At 37.8% G+C, this 22,276-nt stretch overlaps 1 protein-coding gene across 14 annotated transcripts in view; it reads left to right on the plus strand.

Annotated features, from left to right (window-relative positions):
• The window catches only part of RABGAP1L (RAB GTPase activating protein 1 like), a 693,841-nt gene that overhangs the window by 578,975 nt on the left and 92,590 nt on the right, over positions 1 to 22,276 (plus strand). For 2 of the 14 annotated variants that reach the window (XM_036844688.1, XM_036844696.1), the window contains exon 1: positions 22,126 to 22,253. The exons of 11 other annotated variants lie outside the window; for them this stretch is intronic. The gene's annotated coding sequence lies outside the window, so the exon portion shown is untranslated. Of the gene's footprint in view, positions 1 to 22,107; positions 22,254 to 22,276 lie in introns of those variants that run through there. One more of the 14 variants, XM_036844739.1, reaches the window with a different exon arrangement.

Raw genomic sequence — 22,276 nt, forward strand, 5'->3', positions numbered from 1 at the left:
ATCCTTGCAATAATGTTCCCACTCATACTCCTCTCACACACACTCATGCACAGCCACACACAGTGACTTGAGATAATTGATTCTCTATTCTTTGTAGCCAAAGGATTCTAAATGACGCAACTGCTCTACAAGTTCAACTTTTATTACTTTGGCTCTGCAGCCAAGGCAAGGACTGATGAACAATAGCAGTTTGTTTTGTTTTGTTTTGTTTTTTAACTTCTTTACTGGAGTATAATTGCTTTACAATGGTGTGTTAGTTTCTGCTGTATAACAAAGTGAATCAGCTATACTTATACATATATCCCCGTATCTCCTCCCTCTTGTGTCTCCCTCCCCTCCCCCTCATCCCATCCCTCTAGGTGGTCACAAAGCACCGAGCTGATCTCCCTGTGCTATGCGGCTGCTTCCCACTAGCTATCGATTTTACATTTGATAGTGTATATATGTCCATGCCACTCTCTCACCTTGTCCCAGCTTACCCTTACAATAGCAGTTTTGTGTCCTCCTGAAGACGGTACAGACTTTGAACAGAAAAGGCAACTTAAAGATGATGTGATATAGGGAGGGACCAGAGAAAGATGGGTAATGCTAATGACAAAACATGGCATTTGAGGAGCCTACGTGGAAATGTGCATTAACAAAAAAATGTAAGCATAATATTTCTTCTTTTCCCCCTACTACAGTATGAGTTCCTAAGGCATTCATCACGGTATGCCTCTCCAGTGCCAAGAAGAGGGCTTTGCACATAGCAGGTGAAACACAAAACTGAGCACATAATGTGGCCCAGCTATCGGTTTGTCTTAAAGTTTAGTATCTGCTTTGAATTGACTGGTAAAAAATATACTTTCAGGCAGACTAAACTGAACTGAACTGAAGAGAGAGACATGAGTGAGAGATGAGAGTAGAATTCCCAGAAGCTTCTGGGAGAGGTAGAGATAGATAGTGTAGAATAGCCTAGAAACCATGGGAGGAATTTCAAAGAGCCGGATAAGAAACTGCCTTCCTCATTCATAGGACTAAGGACCAGAACATGCTGTTATCAGGAACATCTGCAGAGCACAGTACAGCAAAGCCTTTCACCAGAGAACATGATGTAGGGCATAGACAGTGGAGGAGAACTGGCAAAAACAAATTCTAGATTGTAGTTTTTAAATGGCAGAACAAATGTCATGGCATCCAACTGCACTAGGAGAACAAAAAGAAGAAACACGACTCCATCTTCAAGGAAAGTAGGAGGCGTGTACAACCCCATGCCACAGTATGTGATAAAGAACAAATAAATGCAGTTGAAGAAAGATACCCACAGCTGCAGATCCCAGATGAAGTGGAAAGAACTCTCTGAGGGACAAAACCAATAATGCCCAGTTTAGACTAACAGGACGAGATGTATGGGCTGACAGCAGGAGCTTCCTTGGGCATGAAGAAGCAGGGTAGTGGGTTCAATGAAGAATCACACGGACAAGGCTGAAAACGTGAACAAAACCTTACTGGGAAAACAAAAATGTAGGGGTCGCATCTTTAATATAAGACAGCAGTAGATTTAGAGGAGAAAGCTTTTTTTTTTTAATTAATGTATTTATTTTTGGCTGTGTTGGGTCTTTGTTGCTGCGCACAGGCTTTCTCTAGTTGCGGTGCTCAGGCTTCTCATTGCGGTGGCTTCTCTTGTTGTGGAGCACGGGCTCTAGGCACGTGGGCTTCAGTAGTTCTGGTTCGCAGGCTCAGTAGTTGTGGCTTGCAGGCTCTAGAGTGCAGGCTCAGTAGTTGTGGTGCACGGGCTTAGTTGCTCCGTGGCATGTGAGATCTTCCCAGACCAGGGCTCGAACCCATGTCCCTTGCATTGGCAGGCGGATTCTTAACCACTGCGCCACCAGTGAAGTCCCGAGGAGAAAGCTTTAAATAAGGCAAAGAAGGATGATTCATAACAGCAATATACTAGTAGTCACCTATAAAACAGAAACTACAGGAAATGTGAAAAGAAATAATTACATGATAGTGGTAGGAAATGTTAATTCACTCATCTTAGTTCATAAGAGACCATGTGGACAAAAAACAAGAAAAAGAAAACCGGAATAAAAATAATGAATGAACTAACTATTTGATATTTGTCACTATGTGTCCTGAAAGCTAAGAACAGACCTTTTTAAATGCTGAATAAAAACAAAATAGACCATAAAGAAAATGTCAGTGAATTCCAAAAGGCAAAATGAATACATATAGCATTGTCTAATCACATTGCAGTGAAACTAGAAATTAAGAAAATAAATAGAAAAAAATTGTATTATCACCTGAACATTTAAAAAAAATTTTTAAACAACTCTTGGATCATAGAGGAAACCAAACAGGTTATAGAAAATCTAGGGGGAAAAGCACTACATGTCAGAACCTATGGGACAGCTAAAAGTAGAATTCAGAAGCACCTATCTTAATGGAGAAAGAAAATAACTGAATTAAATATCTAACTCAAAAAGTTAGAAAAATAATCAATAAAACAAACATTAGAAAGCAGAAAGTTGGAATAACAATAAAAGTTAATGAATTAGAAAAAGAAAATTAATCAGACTAATAAATAAAAGAGCTGGTTCTTTTTTTAAAAAATCAATTAAATAGATAAATCTCTAGCTAACCTAATAAAATTGAAACTTGGGTGAGGAAGAGAACACACAATGAGAAATAATAATGGGGAAATGATAGAAACAGAAAAGAATAAAATAATTATAAGAAAATATTTTGCTCAGTACTATGCAGATTAATTTGAGAACCTGTAAGGAATGTATGCTTTTCTAGGAAAACAGAGATGATCAATACTAATCTCAGATAATTAGAAAATCTAAACTGACTATTTATCACAGAATAACTTCCCCCCAGCACCCTCAGGGAAAGCCTGAGTGAGGCCCGGGTGATGTAGCAGGGGAATACTAATAACCTTTCAGGAGATCAAATCAGTCCTTCCAAATATATGTGCTTTACCGAACGTGGAGATTTCTCACAGGAGACATAAGAAACTAGTAAACACTTGTTCTTGGGGAGTAGAACTGGGACTAAAGGACAACATTAGAAGGAAATCTTATTTTTTACTAATATCTTTTGTACTTTTACTATTTTATACCATTTGCGTATGTTGCTTATTCAAGTGTGAGGAATTTAGAATACCTTTGTTTCACATTTGGACAAGTTCACGACACCATTTGGCTTCTGTTATTTTGTTTTGTTTACCTTAATTTTTTGGTAGGTAGAATTTCTTAAATGCCCTTCAAAGATGTCCCAGCCTAATTCCTGGAACCTGAGAATATGATGAGGTATGACTTCTCTGATTATATGTCACAGTTGACCATAAAATAGGGGTATTATCCTGGATTTTCTGAGTGGGCATGATCTAATCATATGAGCCTAAATGCAGAGAGCTTTCTTTGGCTGATGGCAGAAGGGAAGTCAAGGAGGGAGGAAGTATGAGAGGGACTCCACGCACAATTGCTGCTTTGAAGATGGAGGGGACCACGGGAGGAGGAAGGCAGGCAGCTTTGAGGAGCTGAGGGTACCGCCCCCCACCCCCAGGGATGGCTGGCAAGGAAACAGGACCTCATCCATACAGCCACAAGGAGCTACATTCTGCCAACAAGCTGAAAGAGCTCGCAGGTGGATTCTTCCCCAGAGCTTTGAGATAAGAGGCCAGCCCAGCAGGTATCTTGATTTCAAGCCTTATGAGAACCTGGGCAAAGCCCAGCAGAACCCACCCGGCCTTCTGACCTTCAGAGTTGTGAGATAATAAATGGCTGTTGCTTTCAGCCACTAAGTCTATGGTAATTTGTTACACAGTAATGGAAAAGTAGTAGAGTAAAATTATATTTTAAAACCTCCAAACATGTGGGGCTTTATGAGGACTTAGAAATGGGAGCCATCTTTCCTCCTGTCTGGAGGTGGTAGGATGGTGCAAATCAGCTTGAGCCCCAGCTACAGGGACCACATGTAGAGTCAGGGTCTATGTGATTCCTGTTAAGTGCCGTAAGTAAAATATACTCTGCTGTATTTTCATTATTTTCTCTGTGTAGAAGTCCAATTTTATTATTATTTATTTTTAGTCAGGGACTCAGTGTGTCGGATAACAATTTTATTATCTTAATGAAGAGAATAAATTTTTTATACCTGTTTTGGTTTTTTTCCCTGTTCAGATTATAGTCTTGAAAGCAATTTTGGGGGCATTTCCATTTTAAACAATCTTTTCTGTTTTCAGTGAGGAAGTTGGAATTTTTTTTCTTTGGATATCTTAGGAAATTAGCTCCTGCCTTCCTAAAAATTCTTTTGTTTTTGTGACCTAGATTTTAAATTTGTCATTAGAACAGTTTTTGATCATGGCAGTGGGGTCAAATGACACTGTAATTCTTTGACTAGTTTTTCCAGAGTATTACTTATCTGACTTGCCCCAGTTTTGTTCCAATGGCAATTTTATCTGAGACTGAATATAGTTTACCTTTTAAATTGCTAGACACTAAAAGTAATCTTTCAATTATTTGAGTTTAGTGGTGTGGGAATCAAATATTTAATTTTTATTTAATCGATTGGAATTTAGTAAATTTTTGCCTCGAAATGTTAACCCCGAGAACTGCAGAAGAGAAGCATATCTGTTCAGGTCTCCAAAGAACACAGGAAGATTCAAGAGTGTGGGGAATTGCTTCTGTGGTCTCCATCACTTCAGATTCCAAGTAGAAAAGCACAAAGCAGTCACAAGCAAGTCAGTGTCAGGAGCCCAGCATGATCAGCAGATGCAATAACACACAGAATCTCTAATACTGAGTTTTGATGCCTTTTCTTTCTGGTAAGTTACGTTGTCCAATTTTCCTTTCCTGGCCCATTCCAGGGGCTTGTCAATAGCCTACCGAGGTCAGGAGATGCTTCTGCCTCATGTACAACACCTCTGGGCAGTGTGGTATAAAAAGATTTATCTATGATAAATGTGAAACCCAGGAGGAAAAACTTAAGCAACTGATTTTAATGACTGTACAGGGTCATTAAAATGACCCTGTTCGACAGAACACGTTTGACAGAACAAACAGTTTCTATTTTGCTTTGATAATCAAATTTCTTTAAAGAAGGTATTGGTCATGTTTAGCAGAAATTTGTCATTTGCCTTAAGGAAATGAAGTTAAATATTTTTGTTTTGTCTTTAATGAGATATTTCTAAAAGGAAGGGAACTGTATTATTGCTAATCCTGTTGTGGATGGAGGCATTCAGAGCAGCCACACTAATTATATTAGTGCTCTGTGCCAAAGCATATATAATGACTGTCACTGATTGGTGTCTAAATTATGAAAAGGTAAAAACTTGCATAATAGAAGAATGCTATTTGGAAGAAAGCAGGGTGCTTTTCTTGGAGTCCAGTAATCTTTTTATCTAATCAAACTACACCTTACAGTATGCTTTGTCTCCTTTATAAACCATACTTTACAGATACTGATTTAAAAGAAATTCCCTCTAGTGGAAATTCTAATTTCGGAATTGTGCATAATTTAGGGGGGGTCGCACTTCCAGGTCTCAGCTCAAAAGCTAGCTTTCCTCCAAAGCCCAAGCCTGGCTCTGGTAGATTATTTTCAAAGACTCTTGATGAACTATGCTAAAGGAAAGGAGGAATGGTACAGATCACCCTAAAATCCTGGTTGACTCTCTCCTGCGTTTGGGGTTTTCCTCTGGCATGTTTACCTTCTGAATAATGCTTCTCCTAGGCTAAATATAAAAAAATTAGTTTGCCGTCTGAACCCACCACCTAATAACAGATGTGTCAGAGTCATGCTGATGGTAATGATATGCTAGCCACAAAAGAGAAAGAAACCTGTGGGAATGAGGCTTTGAGAAGTATTGTGAATGTCATATTGTAGAAAAATCTTGACTAATAAGAAAAAAAAAAAAAGAAAGAAAAATCTAGTGCCTGGTAAATTCAGCATCAGCACACATAGTTTGCCTTCAGTAATTTGGACCTCTGCAGCTTTGGGGCAATATTGCATATAGGTGGTATAATAAGTTTATTTAGCAGAGTTCCATCAAGTAAATATAAAAATCTCAGTTTTGTTATGGTAATAATATTGTCCTCATGTTTTTGTTTTTATTTTTTGTTCAATGATTTCATGAATGAATTGCCTGGTAGAAAAGCAAGTAATACACTTCCCAACCTGATATTATGTATGTGTTGAAGCTAAAGAATGTCATACAGAGGAGTGCCCTTATTCATAAAACATTAGGGGCAGAGAGGGAGGAGGCTTTCCATGTTTTAATAGCAAAGACCTTTTATTGTAAAAATTATTATTATTCCTTTAGAAACCGTATAAATTACTGAAGGGAAATATGACCAAGAATATGTTTTGGGTGAATAAATGCCAGATGCCCATTTCACTAGGTGATTAGTATTCTAAATATTTTTCCATTAGCTAGTTTCAGCTCAGGAAATAGATTAGATGCTTAATGGTCTAAGCAGCCAGGAAATGAGCAATATATTTATAGATTCCGCTAATGAATTTTAAGTAAAACTTCTTGCCTATTAAAAATTCTAACTGCAATACCCAATGTAAATGCTTTTTTAAAAATGCTTTTTAAAATATTCTCTCTCCTCTCTTATCCCAGCCCTTTTGAAGGTCTAGTATTCTCAGTAAGGAGAAGAAATTACCTAAAATCATATTTTGAGGAAAGCCTGAGTTTATATTAAGTGTGGGGAGTCAGTTACCATTGAGCCTAGGTCCTGTGTTTTAGTAGCAGAGACTAATCCATTTCTGGTCTTGTTTTGGGAATCTATAACAATCTGACAGAGCAGTCCACCGTGGACCATTCTGATGGCCCTATTTGGGCGCAGAGATTCTCCAGTCTAAAAGGTGCTGGAGGAAGCTTATTTCCACCTTATTTAGCCCTAGGAGTTTAGCTGTGCTCTGTGGAAGCCTGGGAGTGACTGTATCCTATACGTAGAACAAAGGCAAGACAGGCTTTGGCTTCTGTTAGGGCCCTTGCTTAAGAGTCAAGAGTACTTATTCCCACCTTAACTTCACCATTGAATAGCTTTATTTGGGGTCTTTGATATAAGCAGTTGAGTTAGAGGACCCCAGAGGCCCTGTACAGCTCTTACACCATATTAGTCTAAATCCCACCTGTGATTTCATAGGATCCTGAAGTAAGCATTCTACTCCCCTTCAATGGGCCTTTTTTTCTGCACCTGGTAAACAAAGATACAGGCTCTTGAGATAGAGGGACTGTTAAAATCAGAAAAGAAAGGCTCAAATCAAAGACATTTTAAATGAAATGAGATTAAAAGACATTTGTTTATTTTTTATGGGAAATGAGGGATTAATACTTGGATTTTCATCGTGTATAGAAATTTCTTTCATTTTCTTCCTACAGCCTATAGATTAAAGTTCGAATTCCTTGAGTTTTTCATTCTGGTACCCCAGATGTTTAGCACTCTCCTCTGTACATAGGAAAAACTCAGTAACTATGTGTTCCCTTGAATTTCACTAAAGTACCATTTAAAAAAAAAGTAAAGTATCAACTGCCTTTTAGTATTTGAATTGTTTTAAGCCAATTTTTAATGATTGATTGATGTTTATGCAGTGGCCCATTTTTATTTGTTTGTACTAACAGAGCATAGCTTTCATTAAATGGACAGTTCAAATGAGAAGATAATTTGTGTTCTTGAAGCCAAGCAGGACCCTGTGGGGCTCCTGGGCACGGGAGCCTTTCTGTGTCCCCCGTTTCTTGTTTGTAGGAAATAGACTCCAGCCTCCATGACCTTCCCTGAGTTCCAAAGGGCAGATTCAAACAGCTGCTAATCAGGGAAGGGAGGGAATGCAGAGACAAGGGAGGAGACCACCTGAGGCCAGATCAAAGAAACTAGAGAAGCTCATAAGGAGACCACCTGGGGCCAGATTAAGGAGTGCAGGCCCTGCACACACCCTGATCCTTGTTAGCAACTCTGCCCTTGAACCATTGCTATAAAACTCCTCACCAGGGCTTCCCTGGTGGCGCAGTGGTTGAGAATCTGCCTGCCAATGCAGGGGACATGGGTTCGAGCCCTGGTCTGGGAAGATCCCACATGTCACGGAGCAACTAGGCCCGTGAGCCGCAATTACTGAGCCTGCGCGTCTGGAGCCTGTGCTCCGCAACAAGAGAGGCCGCGATAGTGAGAGGCCCGCGCACCGCGATGAAGAGTGGCCCCCGCTTGCCACAACTAGAGAAAGCCCTCGCACAGAAACGAAGACCGAACAGCTAAAAATAAATAAATAAATAAATAAATAAATTTATAAAAAAAAAAAAAAAAAAAACTCCTCACCAAAATCTCCTGGGTTGGGACACACAGTTTTTGAGGCATGAGGCTGCTGTGTCCCCCCTTTACCTGGCAAATCAATAAAGCTTTTCTTTTCTACTTCACCCAAAACTCTGTCTCCGAGATTCAATTTGACACCTGTGCACAGAGGCCAAGTTTTTGGCATCATTCTTAATTTTAAAATATTATATAGTCCTATTCCCATGCAAATGCTCTCAGATCAAACTGACTAATTACATATTGGAATCACCTGGACCAATTTATTTTTTTATTTTTTAAATTTTTTATTTTATTTTTTTTAACATCTTTATTGGAGTATAATTGCTTTACAATGGTGTGTTAGTTTCTGCTTTATAACAAATGAATCAGCTACACATATACATATATCCCCATATCTTACCTGGACCAATTTAAAATACAACTTAAGGGAATTCCCTGGCAATCCAGTGGTTGGGACTCCACACTTTCACTGCTGAGGGCACAGGTTCGATCCCAGGTCAGAGAACTGGGATCCCACAGGCCACACAGTGTGGCCCAGGAGAAAAATAAACAAAAATAAAATGAAATGAATGAAATAAAATAAAATTTATACAGAAGCAACCAAAGGTTCACCAATGCATTTTACTGGGTCTACCTTTTATTTTTCTGTTTTATTTATTATATTTTTAAGTTATACCTTTAGATTAAAAAGCCCCAGGATAAACACATGAGGAATCCTTTCCAAGTTTAAGTTTTAAACAACACCACACTCTTCCTTCCAATCTACACCCCACCTAATAGCAGCAAATCAAGTTAATCAAGTAGTATAACCCTGAAAGCATGGAGGCTCTATCCACCCCATCACCTGCTTTTACAGGTCTCCACCAGCAACAGTTTCCCCTTGACAGTGTTGTCGAACCCAAGTTCATGTGCCCAACACACAGTGAGACCAAACAAACAGAAATGTCGGAGTTTGGAGCAGCAAAAGGTTTACTGTAGGGCCAAGCGAGGAGAACAGGTGGCTCTTGCTCAAAAACACCCGGAACTCCCTGATGGTTTTTGGGAAAAAGTTGTTATAGGCAAAATTTGGGGTGAGGGCTGCAGGTGTGTGACCTTCTTCTGATCTGTTGGTGGTGAGGTAGCAGGGCGGTGCTCCAGGAATCTTGTGTTCAGGGAAGTTACCATCCTCCACCTGGGTGGGGGCCTTAGTTCCAGCAGGAGAGCTCAAAGGTATTGTTATGTATCAATATATCCCTTGAGGAGGAACCGAGACCCTGCTTTATCAGTGCACTGTTGTTCCTTGACTGTTCCTCCTTTGTTCCTGCATTCCCTCCCTTCCCTAATTAGTAGCTGTTTGAATCTGCCCTTTGGAAATCAGGGACTGTCTAGGCAAGAATAAATTATATTTTAAAAAGTGAGAGGAAAATGAAAGGGAGAAAGTAGCATAAGAAGGAAGAAGAAAACAAAGCCAAGTGGGAGAAAAGCAATGTCTTTGATGGGGTGTGCCAGGGTGTGGCAAACCAAAGCCTGACAAGCTGTAGACCTCAGCCCCTGGGATGCATATAGAATAAGAGCTAAAGAGGTGATGGGTGTAGTTACATAGCTTTGATCAGAGTCAGTGCTTCCTATTGAAACCCAGCAGCACACAGTGGGGCCCTCACAGGTACAAATCCTTTCCGTGTCCCCCGTTTCAGTTGCCTAAGCCCCTAGGCTTTGGTTTCCTCATTCTGTTGCAGGAAGGGGGACTCCTTCTAGGGCCCGAGAGTGGGCTCTTGTCTAACACTCAGAAATGAGTTGTCCGAGGAGACACATGTGCAGACAAAGCAAGAGACTTTATTGGGAAGGGGCACCCGGGGGGAGAGCAGCAGGGTAAGGGAACCCAGGAGAACTGCTCTGGCACGTGGCTCGCAGTCTCAGGTTTTATGGTGATGGGGTATGAGTGTGGGGAGAAAACCTTTTTTCCACCCTCTCAGGTTTGGTTTCTTGGGGCCTGTGAATTAAACTGACAAAAGGCATATGTTTCTTTATAGATGTTAATATTTTTACATGAATGGAAACTTCACAGAAAAGAAGTGAAAAACCAAAGAGGCCGTTAGACCTGGGGACCATTTAACAAAGGGTGATAAATTGTGACTAGACAGAGGAAAAAGGGGTTGGGGCTTGTAGGGGGGTGAATTGTGGGAAGATGACTAGGAAACGTATGGGGGAAACATGGTAGATAAGGGTTGTAGAGCGGGCACCTTTACAAATGGAAATTTCCTTTGCAAAAGGGAAGCGTATGCCCTGCTTTTGGGCAGATAGGGGGAGGGCAGAGAGCTCCTCCTATGTCTGCTGTTTCTCAGTTGCCTTCAGCTCCAGATAATCCTTAAGTCACCTTGGCATAATTTTGGGGTGGTGCATTGTGATCACCTTTAGAAACATAAGAATCTGAAAACCCTTTAGAACCCTGTGTCTCTGAAATTCATGGCTACTAGTGTAGGGGAGGCATCAATAATTTTCCCTCTATCCTTCTAGGTTCTTGGCTGACACACCTCCTGTAATAAAAGACAGATTAATAGGATAAAAACAAACAGAAGCTTAATAACATGCATACCTCCTGTATACATGGGAGATACCTAGGAAAACTGAGTACCTTCCCCACATAGCCCAAGCAACCACCTTAAATAACATCTCCAGCTAAAAACAAATGATGTTTGGGGGGACAGCCATTAATGGGAGGTTGCCAGGAAAAGCACAGTAAACAAGGGCATGGTTGTTATGCAGAGTTAAGTCCTTGCCTTCTCCAATGATAAGAGTTTCTAGAAGTTTAGAATCATCCTCTCTTCCTGTACAGAGAGGGAGACACACTTAAAAATGGAGACTGCTCTTATAAAATGTAAATGTCTCTTACAAAAGGGTAACTTTTACTTGATTTTCAGAGCCTTTCCTGTGTCTGCTCTTTCTTAAAAATAGTCACCCTAAAATAATCATTATGCCTAAGAGGCATTTTTTTGGTAGCATATTCTGCTCCCTTTCACTACCTTATAAAACTGATTGATGAAGTTGAATGATGCATATTTCAACATGTAACTAATTAATACTGATACATAGACAATACCTCTAACAATGAGATACCCACAGGTGATTTGTGATTTTCCAATTTTAAGAATATTTAATATCAAAATATCAAGTTGTATATGTTAAATACATACTTTTTTGTCAATTATACCTCAAAAAAGCTGAAAAACAAAAAAGTATTTGAATGTTCTGGTTGTAATCTCTGAGGCAAAGACCTTGTCAAAGTGAAAGAAAATTTGTCACAGCTATTAATCAATGACTCATTTTTTTGGATAATTTTTTTTTCATTGAGATAACATAATTTAAACTTAGTGAGGCTATTAGCTTTTTTTTTTTTTAATAAGTGTATTTCTTTATTTTTGGCTGCATTGGGTCTTCATTGCTGCACGTGGGCTTTCTCTAGTTGTGGCGAGCGGGGGCTACTCTTCATTGCGGTGTGCGGGCTTCTCATTGGGTGGCTTCTCTTGTTGCAGAGCACGGGCTCTAGGTGTGCGGGCTTCAGTAGTTGTGGCACGCGGGCTCAGTAGTTGTGGCTCACGGGCTCTAGAGCACAGGCTCAGTAGTTGTGGCTCGCAGGCTCTAGAGCACAGGCTCAGTAGTTGTGGTGCATGGGCTTAGTTGCTCCGCGGCATGTGGGATCTTCCCGGACCAGGGCTCGAACCCATGTTCCCTGCATTGGCAGGCAGATTCTTAATCACTGCGCCACCAGGGAAGTCCCTTTTGGATAATTCTGAGACACCATCAGTTGAGTTTGAAGCTACAGAAATTATTTTTAAAAGTCTGATGGTTAGAAGTCAATTTGGGATCAAAAATAATCCCTCTCCATAAATTTAATTTACTGTATATCCACGGTTCCCAACTCAGGGCAGTTTTTACCTCCGGGGGACATTTGGCAATGTCTGGAAAATTTTGTCACAACCTTGGGGGAGAGGTACTACTGTTTTCTAATGTGTAGAGGCCAGTAATGGTACAAAATATTTAAAATGCACAGGACAACTCCATACAGCAAAAAATTATCCATCCCAAAATGTTAATAGTACCAAGGTTGATAAACTTTTCTATATGTGACTCTATGACTCAGGATGAGTTCTTCAAATTGGAGTGTCTACTCATGTTTAATTCTGGTAGGTCTTGAAAAGAAAGTAAAGGTCATTAAAATCTCACATCTCAGCCATGCACATCATGACAAACTGCTTGCTGACTCTTAGATTTTACTCTTACCTGGATAGTTAGATCTTGACAATGGATTCTTGAGTGTAGTCCGAAGCAATGTTATTACTATGGGAAAACTATGGGAAAACAATAAAGAGAAAGCATGTGTTTATTTATTTATTTATTTATTTATATTGGAGGATAATTGCTTTACAATGTTGTGTTAGTTCCTGCTGTAGAACAAAGTGAATCAGCTATATGTATACATATAGCCCCTCCCTCTTGTGCCTCCCTCAAGAGAAAGCATTTACAAGATCCTACTAATTGGTATTAATTGTCCAATCTGAGCAGGTTTAAGGCCTGAGTAATTCTTTCATAGGCAACAATTCTTGTATAATAGTAGGCTTCAAAGTGGAGTCATGGACTGTAAAGCTAAAGTGGACTCGACCAATCACCTAGTCCAATGATGTTGTTTTAAAATAAAATAAGAAGCTGTCTATCTAAGCTCACATGGCGTTTTGGTTGCAGAACCAATACAAGCCATGTTTACAACCGAGGCACAAGGCACTTCCTTCTCCTCCGTGTAGATATTCATCACATTTGTAGGCTCTTTTCGTTGGCTCATTTGTTAAAGTTGACCCTCACTAGACTCTGCATCAAGGTTTGTTCAACGCGGACTTTAAGAAAACTCAGGGAGGAATTGATTTTGTGAATAAGGGGATTGATAGTTGCAACCCTACAACATTTACACAATTTGCAACATAATATTAAAAATGAGGAGGGGGAGAAGTGCAAGGGTAGGGTGGGGAATTTCCCTTGAATCCTCAAAATGATAGAACTGGAATTCTACTTACTATCTTTCCTTTCCCAACAACAGTTGAAATTCTACAGTAATTTTCCCTTCGGTTATTTGCATTTTTCCTTTTTAAAAAAGTTTCCATTATTATACCTAATAGATTAAATAGCATTCCTTTTTACTCACTGAGTTGCTATAGTAAGATCGGTAAAAAAAGGTTATTCCAAAATGCTGACATTAAAGAACAAAATTTTCAGGGATCTAGTAGTTTAAGCAACATCATGAAGCCATAGCTTTACTAAGATACATTTTTTTTTAAGTGTAAACCAGGCTTATGACATATCCTGAAACTGGGGATTTGAAGAAAATACTGTTAGAGAAGGAGATTTATAGAGATCACAATTAGTGATCAGTAGTAGTAATTGGAGTATATCCTCATCTGATTTAATGTGAGATATTCAAAATAATTAGGCTGTTGAGTGTAGAGGTGAGTATAATCATCACCATTTCAATAAAGTTGAAATATTAATGTGCTAAAGTACCATCTCATTTGGTGCCAGTGGAAAACAAAATGCTTAACCATTGTTGCAAAAATCACTAAACCTCTCTTACCGCCTAATTAGCTGGTTAACTCATTTTCCTTTTTGCTTTTCAAATGCTGTTCCCTGATTTTGCATTCAATTTATCTTTTTCTGAAAACCTGCTAATTTCACGTGCATTAGCCCTACAGAAGAGAATGTTGCTTAGCAACCGCCAAAATAACTAATAAGCCTGTATCTAGTAAAGCCTTAAAGGACTTATTTATTTTAAATTTATGTATTTCTTTATTGACCATGAAAATCAAGAGGAAGTTGGTTTCACTTTGAATTTCTTTCAAGTTCTGCTTTTTATTTTTTTGGTTAATTTACATATGCTACATATTTTGTACCAAAAACAAAACACATAGTATGTTTAACATGAATGTCTCTTTTCTCCCATCAACCTCTTAACATTGCTCTGTGTTCATCATTTGCTTTAGTTATTCTTTTCTAACAGAATACCCTATCAATGATAATGCTGACTAAAGAAATGTTTTCTAATTCATTGGATACAGAATTCTACAATATTGCTTTTTAATGCCTAAGAGGCTAATTTTTTAAGGAAGAAATACATTAAGGTTTTAAGAGAGGGAAATACTTAGAGATTCAGTTGAAATGGTTGATATTACCCATAATGGTTTTATTTTTGGTTTTTTGACCCAGAAGTATCTCAGAAGAGTCATCTGAGCTAAGGGCTTGGGGTGGGAAGTGGTGCTATCTCATTGCAGTCTCCTATCAGACTCCTGTCACTTAGCCTTGGCATGTTCGCTTGTCAGAAGTTTGTCTTCCCACTCTGGCATACAGAGCTTTAGTGTTATCCAAATTTGAGACCTGTTTGCTTCACTCTGCTCTGTTCAACTGCCCTGGGGCTCCTTTTGTATTCTGCGGTGTTGAAAAGTTAAAGACCACTTCTACAAAAATATTAATAAAAAGAGCACAGGCAACTTATATTAATAGTGCCAAGGCCATCTGCATTAAAAAGAAATTGCATGTGCTTTCAGGAGAACTTTAGTCTTGGAATGAAACTCCTTTACAAAATGGCCGCTATCTTCCAGGCTTTGGCCAAATTTATAGCTTATTTTCTTTCACAGGAAATAACTCCTGGAATATCATCTTGCATAATGGTTAATTACCCTCTCCACATGTCGGAGGTGCTTTTTTTTTTTTAATGGACTATCGTCAGTAAAATATTATCCTAACGTAAAATAGTGTTTTTTTTAAAAAATAATAGTTAATTACTGAAAGCTGCAATAGCTATAAAAGAGTAATTCACCTATAATTGGCTAATGTAGGACCCATTAATAAACTATAATCTGTAAAACCATATATACTGTGTTCACATCTCATATTGTCAACCCTTGTATAAAGAGAACAGTGCAGAATAACTGGAGTTAAGTTTAAAGATGTATGTAAAAATGAATACTTAGTATAATAAACTATCTGATATAAATACAGTATGTGCCAAAGAGTCAAATAGTTTAGGACAAAAAATAATCTTTTAAGAGAGGTATGTATGAGAGAGAGAGAGACAGAGAAAGGGAGATAGATAATGGGGAGAAGAATGGAGAGAAGACAAAGAAAATAATGTTATGGTTGAAGTTTAAAAAACTCTTTGAACATTAACATGTTAGCTTCAAGACCAGCTTACTGTTCAGTTTTTCCAGGGGAAAAGAAAAAAAAAATTCACAAGACTGTTAATAGTAAATAAAATAGTTAATAAAAGCAGCCACTTATATTAATGCTTCAATTCTGTGTTTGCAAGAATAGATAAGGGGCAATTTCTTTTATCCTTTATAAAGTTTAATACCAGAACTCTGCTTAACATTAAGTTTATTTAGCCAGGCTTATGAGCCAGTTTTCCTGTAATTATTTTAGGCAGTTCTCCTTATACATGGGAATAGAAAATTGAAAGTATGGCTAGAACATTTGATAACTGAAATTTTCATAAACTGAAACTTTTATTTATTTTAGCTCTTAATTTTAACTTATTCCCATAGCCTATTTGACATAGATGATTAGAAATAACATCTACCAATTAGAGTCACAAATTAGAGATTTTCCTTCTTTCCCTGTTTTTGCACTCTTTGAAAGAGAGATACAAGTAGTGAAGTGACAAAGAACTAGTTGCCCATTAGGAGAAGCAAAAGACATTATTTACATAAATTAAAATTCTCCACAAACCACTGATATTTAATACATATTTGTATTCAGTTTTACAATCTGACCATTTATTCAGATTTGCTAGTATAGAAACATATAATCTCAGCTAAAGTAATTTTTTTTCACCATTATTTCAATAATAGTTAAATGTTGGTCATTTTAGTATTATAAGTCATAATCTCATATTACATTGCATAATTAAAATTCTCCCTAAATGCATGCTAAGTTTAATATAAAATAACGGTTTCATAGCAGTTTTGAACATTTAAAATTTATATTTAAGAACACATTGAAAATTTTAGTACAGGATAATAAGGACAACATAATAAGGAATGCATAGCCAGAAATTCTAGAAATTGACAGCTGCTTGTTTTGCCTTTGATTCTTTATGTATCTGGTTAACTAGTAGATAGGCCTTTTTCATCTAAACATTTGCAGCATTACTTAGATCTCAAATGGACATTTAAAATAAGAAGGATGTTTTGCAGAATACATATGTCCTTATGCCTAAAGGTGGTTATCATATTAGAATTTCTTACCGAAAATAAAATCTTTGGTCAGCTATGCAGGCACTAATATTTCAGCTATGCAGGCACTAATATTATCTCTTAACTTCCTGCTTAATTTGAAGAGGAATTAAAGCATATGGATTTTAGCTATTTTTATGATCCTCATGATATTAGAGAGATGTTCTCTATGATGACACATAACAATTCTTAAACCTGAAATGATCACTTTTTGGGAAAAAATTTTAGATTGAACATAAAAAATAAACTCTTATCAAAATGAATAAAATTAGAATGCTTTGGGCATTGCCACTGCTGTTAAAAAGTGAATACTTTTTATTATTTTACTATTAGCCAATTTTAAGCAATTTACTATTGCCCTTAATGCAAAGAAAAAGCCAATTTTTAGCATCATGAAAGCCACCATTGACAGTTCAAAGAATGCTGCCTCAGTCCACATGGTATTTTCTGTTGTAACAGACTGTTAATATGTGCATTAATAAATTATTAATAAATAATATTATCAGATGCAATGAGTTTTTAGTTCATATTTTCAATATATAATGATATAATATGAAAAACAAAATACTAAGAGAAGAGAAATACGGAGTCCCGCTTTAGAAATTTTAAAGTTTCTATTTCAGGATCTCCAAATTGAATTTTTTTTCCTTCTCTCTTGAATTCATGTTATGCAGAACTTGTTGTAGGTGGAGAAAAAACAAAAAGCAGAAAAAACCCCGAGCTTTTGTAATCACGCATTTCGGTTTTAATCATGTCTCTGATTTACTAGTGGTGTGATCTCAAATACACTTAGGGCAGTGGTTTCCTCTTCTGTAAAATGGGGATAATAAAACCAGCTTCACAGTATTGTTGCAAAAACTAAAAGAGATAACAATGTAGTTAAAGCTCCCGCCAGCACAATAACTGTTAAATTTGTGGGGTTTTCCCCTCCTTCCGTCTTCACCCCTAATCAAATTCAGTTGATATCTTTGAACCGAAGTAGATTACAGGTTTATTGGTCAGTTCTAAGCTTCTGGATAAGCTGTTACTCTAAACTATTGCATAGGATATTTCTTTTGACTCTAAGATCCAAATGAACACTGGAAAATCTTTTTATAATACAGTTATAAAGAAAGATTATGTATTTCCACATGATAGCCCATAGTAACAGTGTTTTCTTGATCAGGTTATAACCGATGAATATCGTTATACAACAAATGCTCTCTTTGTTCCCTGTTCTTGTCACAATTGCTCAATTTAATAAGAGGAAATTGATTAGGCTCTGTTTGCATTGTAGTCAGGAAACTGGAGAGGGAAGCTAGACTGTAAGAGATCCCCTCCCACCCCATTATCAACCTTTTACCTCCTCTAACCTGCCTCAATTATTTCTGACAGAAGGACTTGTGTAAATTACCAGATTGCTCCCAAACAAAGCAACATCTAGAAAGATTCATTGTGTAGGGAAAACTGGTACAGGATTGGAGTTGTGGGACACCTTTTATTTCTCCCTCCAGAATTTTTATTAATTGGACAAGAAAATAGAAAATAGAGGCATTGACTGTGTTCTTATGTACTGAGAAGAGACCCCACCTCATATCTAAAGGTTATATTCCATCTTCTCAGTTTTTGGCAGATGATCTTACCACTCCAGTCGTCTTTTTTCTTTCTTTTTTTTTTTTTTCTCACCGTGCTGTGCAGCTTGCAGGATCTCAGTTCCCTGACCAGGGATTGAACCCAGGCCACAGCAATGAAAGCCCTGAATCCTAACCACTAGACTACCAGGGAACTCTCCATCATTTTTATTAATGTTGATAATAACAGCAACTATCACTAATCAAATACTTTATAGAGCCTGGCACCTTACTAAGGGCTTTTATGTGCATTACCTTATTCCTCATAATATCAGCACTGTTATCATTTTCTCATTTATGGATGAGAAGACCAAGGGTGAGACAGCTTATGGAACTTATTCATGGTCAAACAGCTAGTATGTGTCAGAGCATTGTATCAAACCAGGGTATTTTGAACCCTGGAGCCCATGTGTTAACCATTATGCTATACTTACTCTAATGATAAAAAATGGAGGCTAGAAAGGCAGAAACCCTGCAGTCTTCGAGGACTGCCCTTGGCCTACATACCTTGTATTCCAAACTTGTTGACCCGAGATTGGAAACCTACCACAGGCTGATTCAAATCTGCCTTTGAAACTGTACCTCCTACTGTACCTAACATAAATTCACCACCCTGGCCAGGCTAATTTTATTTTCTCTCTAAAAAAATTACTTCACTTTGCTTATGAAAATCCAATCCATTTTTTCCATGAAGACTTTCCTGTCTGCAGAAGGACTTAATTCTATTACAACCCTAATATGACTTGACAGACATGGTGTACTGTATTGTGTAACCTTAAGTGTGTGAGTGTCAAGGAGATCCCAGCGTGGGAGAAGCAGTGGTGTCTGGCACAGGGCAGATTCTCCGTACACGTTTGCTTACTTCCCTGATCTTCCTGTAGTCATGCAGGGCATGCACTGTGCAGCCAGACAGGCTTGTGTTTGAATCCTGTCAGTTCCACTTCTAGCTGTGAGAATGGAGTCCAATCACTAAACTTCTCCACACTTTAGTTACTTCGTCTATAAAGCAAGGATATTTATAGTACCTAGCTCATTGACTTACGCAAAGATTAAATGAGATTCTATGTCTAGGACATAGTGAGTACTTACTAAATACTAGCTGCATTATCATTACAGAGAATTTTTAGTATATATTAGTCATTATTATAACTAGATTATATGTTACTATATTACACATTTATAAGCCCTCCTCGTGCACATTGCATGCATTTAGTAAATGCTGCTGTTTTGATTTTAATTGATATAATTCACATACCATTAAATTCTTCCAGTTTTAACTGCAGAATTTTAGCCGAGTCCACCACTGCAAGCTTCTGTATATGACCTACTACAGGGATCTGAGGGCCCATTTGGAAGAGTTATCCAGGTTGGGTCACCAGCCCTACAGGAAGAACTTGAGACAAATGAACACTAGAATGAAAACGAGTTAACACTTTGTTGTTCTCTAAACCTACCTTCTGACCTTGTGAAAAAGGAATTTGAAACACATTCCATGTGGAATGGTTTGATTTAGTGGTCAGTAAAACTTAAAAAAGTTATTCAAATGCTTTAGAAATTAAGGTAAAGTTATTTGCAGTTACAATTCAGTTGTATATTCTGCTCAAAATGAGACAGGATGAAGCATTACTCGTATTACTTAGATGTGTTTGGAACCGTCCTCGCTTGGGGTGATAGCAAATATCAGTGAATGCTTAGGAGCACTTGCAATGCTTATTTTTGGTTAGGTAAAATTTAAGTGAATGTGTTGTGTTAAAAAACAAAATTCAACTGAGTAAATTTTAAAGATCTTATTGGCTTTATTCAACAGTTCACGAAAGGGCGGCAGCCAATCTAGCAGATAGAAAGGAGCTCCAAGGAGCCGTACAAAATGAAAGGCTTTTATTTCTGGGAGGCAGAAGGGAGCAGGAATAAGAAAGCTACATGAGGCAAAAAAGTGGATTGGTTATCACAATATTACTTTCCTTTAGGGGACAGCAGAGGTCTATCAGGCAGATTACCTAACTAGTACTGACGAGGTGATTCCTGGTTTAAGATTTCATTTCTGGGAGAGTGGAAACTGTAACAAAGTCTTTGGTGACATGGGGCTTAGCATAAGTGACTCCATGTTGGACCTGTTGTCTTGTTTTTAATAGTTGGCTGTGGATTTCAGAGTTACAAATGAGGTAGAAAGCTGACTTGTTAAAGAGTTGCAGCTACTCTTTCATAGTCTGGAATGTACCTCACCCTCATTCTTTGTAGTGAGATGCAAATGAGGAAGTAAGATACCCAGTGTAACTGTTGAGCAAGTATTTATGTCCCACTGGTTTTTGTTTTCTTAGTTTAACTCTGGGGATTTTTTTTTTTTTTTAAAGAATATGTGTTTTCTGAGGTTTTGAATTTGCCTAGCAATTACTAGCAAAGATAGGAAAGATAATGAGCTGAATGGTTGGAATTTGACACGAGAATAATGGTTTTCTTTATTTACCTTTGCATGATTTTAAAGAGAACTAAGATTTCGCTTATTTATCTTTTACTTCATGTTCTTTTTCCTTTGTAAAAACTCAGCATGTTACTGGACTATTCTGAAATCCAAAATATTCTGAAAAGCTTTCTTCTGTTTGATACTTCAGTGGTTTCTCTCTCATTTTATCTTTTGTTCCGCCACTTAGAGCACTTGGGTTCTGTAATGTGCACTCCTAAGTGTAAAGAGAAACCTACTTGGAATATTGTTTTCCTGTGATTAAGAAAGTAATTGTAGAATTTTGTCTTTCTTAGAGTTCTTTATGTCAATACCATGAACATTTTGTGACAGTCCGTTAAAATTGAGTCATGTATACCTCATGAATGTTTATATTGAACTGAATCTATTATATATTAATTGAATCTATAAAGATGTTCCTGAATTATTAGAAAAAGACCACTGGGGAACGAAGAACAGTCTCTACAGGGCTTTGCCAGTACATGTGGGGGACATAGACCTTTCTGCCCTCTAGGCCATATTTCTGTCCTGGTGGTTTTGTCTTCCTTTCTGTCTTATCCTGATTTTACGGCTGTTGTGATGAGAATGTTGAACAAGTAGAACCTGAGGCATGGGAAAAAGGGTCCTTACAGCCACTCTTGTGAGGTGAGATCATATTTTAATGATGTGTGATCATTTTTTAATGTATTGGCTGCTTTGATGGTGGATAAAAAGAATACTACTCCCATAATTAAACTACATTGCTTTGCTGCATTTGGGGAGAACACAGAAATTGAAAAAAGTTCACATCTTATTCAGGCTTCTCTTGATTTTTGTTTTGGCTCTTTCTAAATTTGACACTTGAGAATAGATGTTCTCTAAAGGCCAGGAATGGTTTCTTAGACTCACACTCATTTAGTATGACCCAGGTATGTTTTTGTTAAATAGTAATAATCCTAGAAGAATGGCTGTTGGAACAAATCAGCTAACAGTAAAATCTGTGTAAAAATTTTAAAACAGCATTTAAAAATATTTGGAGATATCTTATTTGTTAATTTGTTCTTATCTTAATGAGATCTAGAGAGGCTTTTGAAAATTATTTTGTAGGCAGTTTGGCTTCTGAATAGAAAGACTGTAAAGAGTAGCTAATAAAAAGTGTAACAACTGTCCCCAAATCCTCTTTTAAAAGCAGAAGAGTTGATATTAGAAAATCCAAATTAGGGTACAAAGTAGACTGCATTTGTCGGGACACATTATAGCAACCTGGGGGGACTTTCTTAACATCTGGGATTACTGTTCACCTTTGTTTTTTATTCTGATAGAGATTAAAAAGGTATTTTCACCTTCAAATCCCCCAATAAGCCTATTTAGTGGAGGGAAATAGGACACACTGCTTTTGACTCTTTCTGAGCACACTGAGCACATGTGAAAACCTCCCATATATTCCATCCCTCTCAATTTACATGACCATGAGGAAACTGAAACCTCCGGAGGTTAAATGACTTGCCCTGGGACAGACAGCTAGATGGTTCCTGCTGGAACTGGAGCCCCTCTGTTGGTTACCACGACTGCCTTGTTTTCTGCTGCCTGCTTGATACCCAATCCTCTCCTGGTAAATTTTAGCAGCAACTGGTGTTGTCGGCACTTCACGCCTTGATCTCAGGTAATTCCCCACCCCCACGCCTT

Source organism: Balaenoptera musculus, chromosome 1, assembly GCF_009873245.2.
Source record: "Balaenoptera musculus isolate JJ_BM4_2016_0621 chromosome 1, mBalMus1.pri.v3, whole genome shotgun sequence".
Classification (NCBI taxonomy): Eukaryota; Metazoa; Chordata; class Mammalia; order Artiodactyla; family Balaenopteridae; genus Balaenoptera; species Balaenoptera musculus.